The sequence below is a fragment of the Sinocyclocheilus rhinocerous genome, unplaced genomic scaffold (genome assembly GCF_001515625.1).
Source record: "Sinocyclocheilus rhinocerous isolate Xijiao unplaced genomic scaffold, SAMN03320098_v1.1 scaffold2046, whole genome shotgun sequence".
Taxonomy (NCBI): domain Eukaryota; kingdom Metazoa; phylum Chordata; class Actinopteri; order Cypriniformes; family Cyprinidae; genus Sinocyclocheilus; species Sinocyclocheilus rhinocerous.
The window spans coordinates 315,657-321,638 of record NW_015639535.1 but is presented as its reverse complement, the minus strand read 5'-3'; the positions used below and the strand labels follow the sequence as shown (position 1 = coordinate 321,638).

Genomic DNA, 5,982 nt, shown 5'->3' with positions numbered 1-5,982 from the left:
TGAAAGCATATATCATGCAGCTTTTCATATGTTTTTCATCTCTTTTTCGCTCCGATTTGCCTTTCAATGCATTTTTTTCTCACTCTCTCACAAAACAGACAACAAGCCCTCACCACCCCCGGAGAACGCAGGGCATGATGCTCGCGGTGAAGAGGAGTCTCTTTGTTGCAGTCTCAAAGATAGCAGCGGCTCTCGCTCCCTCTCCGAGACTGCTATCAAATTATTCCACCGGCCCCTTGAGCGTCACCCCACAGACCCCCACGCATTTTTGTGGATACATATAAAGGTTTTGTAGCTTTCTGGAACTTCAAACTCCAAGCTGGCTTTTTCTCTGTTGCTTTTTTCTTCTTCTTCCTTTTTTAACGCGCACACACATAAATATGAATCGGTAGATACTGTAAATAGATAGTTCATGGTTTATAACTAAACTCAGAAATATGCTTTTGCTGTCAGATTTTATAAACCTCTACCAGTAGGGACTAAACTGTATAACAGCTTGATTTTGTTGGCTTATCCACCTTATTTTTCAATGCGGAAGTTACTATTTTCTTTGAATGTGCAGACTTCAGATTAGCCGCTATAGGTAAATAACTAGAAGAAAAACAAAGTGCCGTAAACAGTAAAACTATTTCTGCTACAAGCCAGTGTGTTTATGACTATGCCAAAATTAATGTGATAGTAACTACCAGTTTGCCGTATAAATCAGCATATCAAACTGACACTGGAAGCCTCGCACATTCAAGTGCTTTTATAAGTTGGTCATCTGGGTACTTTTTGCCTACAGTTTTATTTAACTTTGAACTTAAGGTGCGTTCACGCCATATCGCATTACCGTAATTACCAACTTGTAAAAAGCATTCACGTCCTCTTAGAACTCGTAATTACAACTTGTGAACTGGGAGTTTTCTGAGAGCTACGACTTATACCACCTGACCACCTCTGCCTACTATGCATATTAGGATGCTAGCACTTTGTGAGATCACTTGCTGTTCATAGTCACATGACAACAAAATGGCTGCCTTCACGTTGATTATACCCAATAAACTCTATGGCTGCATGAAATCGCATACTCTCTGAGTAGTTACTTCTTTTGAATAAGTAATTATTCTTCGCAAAAACCCGCTCTCCTTAGTTACTTTTGCTAGAAGAAAAACAAAGTGCCGTAAACAGTAAAACTATTTCTGCTACAAGCCAGTGTGTTTATGACTATGCCAAAATTAATGTGATAGTAACTACCAGTTTGCCGTATAAATCAGCATATCAAACTGACACTGGAAGCCTCGCACATTCAAGTGCTTTTATAAGTTGGTCATCTGGGTACTTTTTGCCTACAGTTTTATTTAACTTTGAACTTAAGGTGCGTTCACGCCATATCGCATTACCGTAATTACCAACTTGTAAAAAGCATTCAGGTCCTCTTAGAACTCGTAATTACAACTTGTGAACTGGGAGTTTTCTGAGAGCTACGACTTATACCACCTGACCACCTCTGCCTACTATGCATATTAGGATGCTAGCACTTTGTGAGATCACTTGCTGTTCATAGTCACATGACAACAAAATGGCTGCCTTCACGTTGATTATACCCAATAAACTCTATGGCTGCATGAAATCGCATACTCTCTGAGTAGTTACTTCTTTTGAATAAGTAATTTATTCTTCGCAAAAACCTGCTCTCCTTAGTTACTTTTGCTATGTCCGACAAGCCATGCCGCTCTCACGCAACGCATCATTTTCTCACACAGTAAAAAATACATCGTGGAGCAAAGAGGAAACTGACGCAGATGGCGAACCACGGATTCCAGTCTCCGCCCAGCCGTCTCCGAATCCCCGCCCCTCTCCGTGACATCACCGGCGCTCCGGCCCCGCCCAGATGCGATGCGAGACGCGTTTGCCCAAGAGCCACAAAAGGAGCACAAAGTGAAGTGACCAACTCTACACTACAACTGCGCGCTGCTTTGGATAAACATAACAGGAATGCAGAGGTGAGTTTATGCCATCGTTGCGCTTTTGTGCCTGTTAATCCTCTTGGCTGCATTTGAATTGATTCGGATTATATTTTGAAACCTCCGAAATGTTTGGGTTATTGTCTCAGCGCTCAGTGTTTTGTTGAACAAACGTTTCTTGGAACATTTCAGCTGCTTTTACAAACCTGAAGTTGAACATATATCAGGTGTATTCAGATTTTAAATACATAAACTTTAATGGGCAGATTATTAAAGCGACATTAATTATATATAGCCTACATAAACACTAGTATAAATGTTTTTTAGAACTAAAAAAATCTTAATTTATTGATTGAATATACTCATTATACATAAAACTGAATTGGACGTTCCCAGAATTTCCCTTACAAACACTACGTAAAATATATGTAGCCTATTTATGAAAATGTACATTGATTTCTTCAAACATGTGTATTTTAAGTTGCCAAAAACCATTATAAGTATACATGTTTATGCCAAAATACCATAATAACTGCAGTTGCTACTACTGAAAAATTATTAATATGCACTGTAAAAATGATTTCTCAAATGTGTGATTAAAACAAAGATTGTAGTAGTACATTTTTTTACAAGAAAATACTATTTCAGTATTCCTACTTCAAAACTGTACATTGAATTCAGTGTGTTACTTGTGGTTTCTTTGTACTTGTTTGTAAAATTTGCTAGCTGTTTCTTAGTACAAACTGTTTCTACTCATTTTTTTAAAAGTGGTAAATTTGCTTACAATAGCTAATTTTAGTTACTAATCTATTGTAACTATGGTTACCATAGTACAGTTTCATTAGGAACAACTTGTTCTCGCTTGACAGTTGGTTATTTGTTACCGTGGTTATCAGTGTTTGATAGTCACGACCACCCCGGTGGTCATTTCTAATGGTGAGGACATCCTATACATTCCCCCTCCCTCTCGGCTCCTATTCCCAGCCATCTATCCCCTCTCCTTTTCCTCCCTCCTCTTCCCACATTCCTTTCAGACTTTGAATGGAACAGGACTGACCTGTGGCATAACTCAGCCTCGTTTTTCTACAAGACCTCAGCTCCCCGTCTTATATTAACAATTTATTTTCAAGTTACGTGGTGTATTAAATATTCATGGCTCGCTGAACAAATGGCTGCTGCTACTTTAGATTGGTATGGTTGTGTGTGCGTGCGCGTTTGTGTGTATCTTCTTTTCATACGCTTGTTTGCAGTGAAACTATATTTGTTGAGTCAGGAAACATCTCAAAATCTTGAAAAGTTAAGTCACAACAGTTCCAGATCTGTTAACTATGTTGACAATCTGCTGTCGATAACCGAAGAATAAATTGTCTTATTTGATTTGGACTTGCTATTTGGTTTGTGAAAACAAATATAAGATACTTGTACAGTGACATTCTTACAATGGAGTTAAAGCTTTGCTACAATATGTCAAGAATAGCCTTGAGACTTCAACAGTTAACATGACACGTGTTAACATGACACTAGTCTGATTGTAATAACTTACTAACCTTGTATGTGCTAATTTATAACAGTGTAAGTCCTCAAGTCAGTAAAACCAATAGCTTTTGTATGATACACAGGATAACAGAATGGAACGTGTTGTAACTATTCACAAAACATTGTTTATTTGCAAACTCCACCCACATAAATAATGTTGGTATCTCATAACAAGAGGTTTATCTAGTTATGTTTAGAAACATTGTAAACGTAATGTAAATATGTTTCAAGCGTAATGTATGTTTTTACGAACTGAGTCGAAATTATTTTCTCTCGTAATTGACCAATGGATACTAATCGGTCTTAAGGAAGCTGGGTATATTTGCATTTTTCAGAGTCACCTGACCCTGACTGGACATATTACTTGGAGAGCGTTTGCGTGAGAAGAGTTCTTGCTTTCAAAAATTAGTTGTACTGTTTTTAACTTGACACATCGTTAACAAAAAAATAAAAAAGCAAGATGCGTCACGCAACATCCAAAATTATCCGTCTAAAGTGTGTAAAGCTGTAGTGTCCCTTCTTTAAAAGTAATAGTTTTAAAGAAGCATCCTTAGCTCAATTTTTAGTGCAGCATGCTAATTTAACCATAAAAAGTAAAGAAAAAAGTGTAAAACACAAAACAAATCTAAAATTCTAAGTTTAATTATGGAAAAAAAAAACGCAACTCCAAAATCCAAAAGTTGTACGTCTGAAATGTATACGGCTAAAGTATACATAGATATATTATAAAATAACTAAAATAAATGACATTTTTTAAATTCTGTTTTGTGTTTGTGACAAGACGCATTGTCCAAAATTGTCCAACTTAATGTGTACGACTACAGTGTACATTCTAAAAGCAATACATTTAACGTCAACCTTTAACGCAATCTTTCGCTAATTTAATTGCAACTTAAAATATCAAAAGTAAAATATAAATAAAAAAGTAAAAATATATCAAAATTTGTAAAACCACAAAAAATAAACAATAATAAATGCAAGACACATTGTCCAAAATCAGCAGTCTGAAATGTTTACGGCTGTAGTCTCCATTTTTTAAAAAGCAATACATTTTATGATAACCTTTAGCACAGCACGCAAATACTAAAACTAAAAATATATAACATAACTAAAATAAATGATGTCACACATTCTGTCTCGTGTTGTTCAGAAAGAGAAAACAATGTGCTTTGTCCAAAATCGTCCATCTGAAATGGACGACGAAAAAGCGATAAATTAAATGACAACCTTTAATGCATGCTATTTTAAGAATCGCCACTAAAAATGTTAAAAGTAATGAAAAAATATATACACAAACTGTAAAACCACAATAAAATGACTAAAAAGACAACATGTCTCAAATGCTGTCTTGTGACACATTGTCCAAAATTGTCCAAATGGTAAAACTACCAAAGTGAATAGAATAAACTACAGCATATTGTCCATACAAACGTGTATCAAAGCCCAAACACTTTCTTCACAGAAGTGCCCATCTGCAAAAAAATCACTCTTTCTATTATTTGTGTTTTGTCCACTGTACATAAAGCCATGTTAGTCCAGCTTAGGACAGCAGTGTTAAAATCCCCCTCCAGTCAGATGGCAGCCGACTGTGAAAAAAAAAAAGCCAGGGGGGCATAAAATGGCAGATCGTTTTACGAGGATTTAATGTTTCAGAGTTGGCCATCAGGATAGACTACATTGTAAGTAAATTGTGGCTTTTACAGCGTTTATCCTGAGGCAAGCAGGCCTGATCTAGTTCAGCTCGCATCCAAGTGGCCTTTCCATTCCCATAGCTCTTCCAAAATGAATGACTGTTATAGACGGTTTGCGTTATGATACTATATTTAAAGAAACCCGCTAGTTTCAGTTTAGCTAAGGGTAAGTATTACTCCGAAGAACCTAGAATTATATACTCTCTTTTGCTTTTTCTGTGCATCGGGATGAGGGAGTGTATTGTTGATGGTATCAGTGGGTGTCTTTAGCTGGGATCAGGACCAAGACCTGGGCGGTTTGTTTTCAGGACTCAAACATGAGACGCTCAACAGTCTGGGGCTCGAATTTAAGCCTGTTGTCTAACCCTCTGATTCCTGATGATTCATCAGCCGCACATTTGTTTATATATAAACTAGCCATCTTGGTTCATTTTAGTTCAAGTTGAAGCATGAAACCAGTCGAGAACAGCTTGTTTTTTATTATTATTTATTTATTTAATTTAATTTACATTATTTTCAAGACAATTAAACATGCGTTCTGCTAAAATTCTCATCATAATTTTGGGTAAAATATTTAAAATCTTAGGTTTTCAACAAGGTGTTTGTGTTATTTTTTTCACGAAAATTTCAGGTTAAATTGCGATTTTAAATTGTGAAATATGTATTGTGTTGTATATGTATAATTTGTGCTGATTATCAAATAATGTACATTAATGAGGTAAAAAAAATTATAGATATTTTATAGATATTATTTCAGTTCTTAGGCCTTCAACCAGGGGACTGTGAACTTTTCATGACATTTTTGAATA

The 5,982-nt window shown here is 36.0% G+C and overlaps 1 protein-coding gene across 1 annotated transcript in view; it reads left to right on the top strand.

The window, feature by feature from the left end:
• The first annotated feature begins 1,894 nt into the window (after positions 1 to 1,894).
• LOC107751470 (SH3 domain-binding protein 4-A) overlaps positions 1,895 to 5,982 on the top strand; it is a 48,466-nt gene continuing 44,378 nt past the window's right edge. The window contains exon 1 of the mRNA XM_016567215.1: positions 1,895 to 1,985. The gene's annotated coding sequence lies outside the window, so the exon portion shown is untranslated. The remainder of the gene's footprint in view (positions 1,986 to 5,982) is intronic.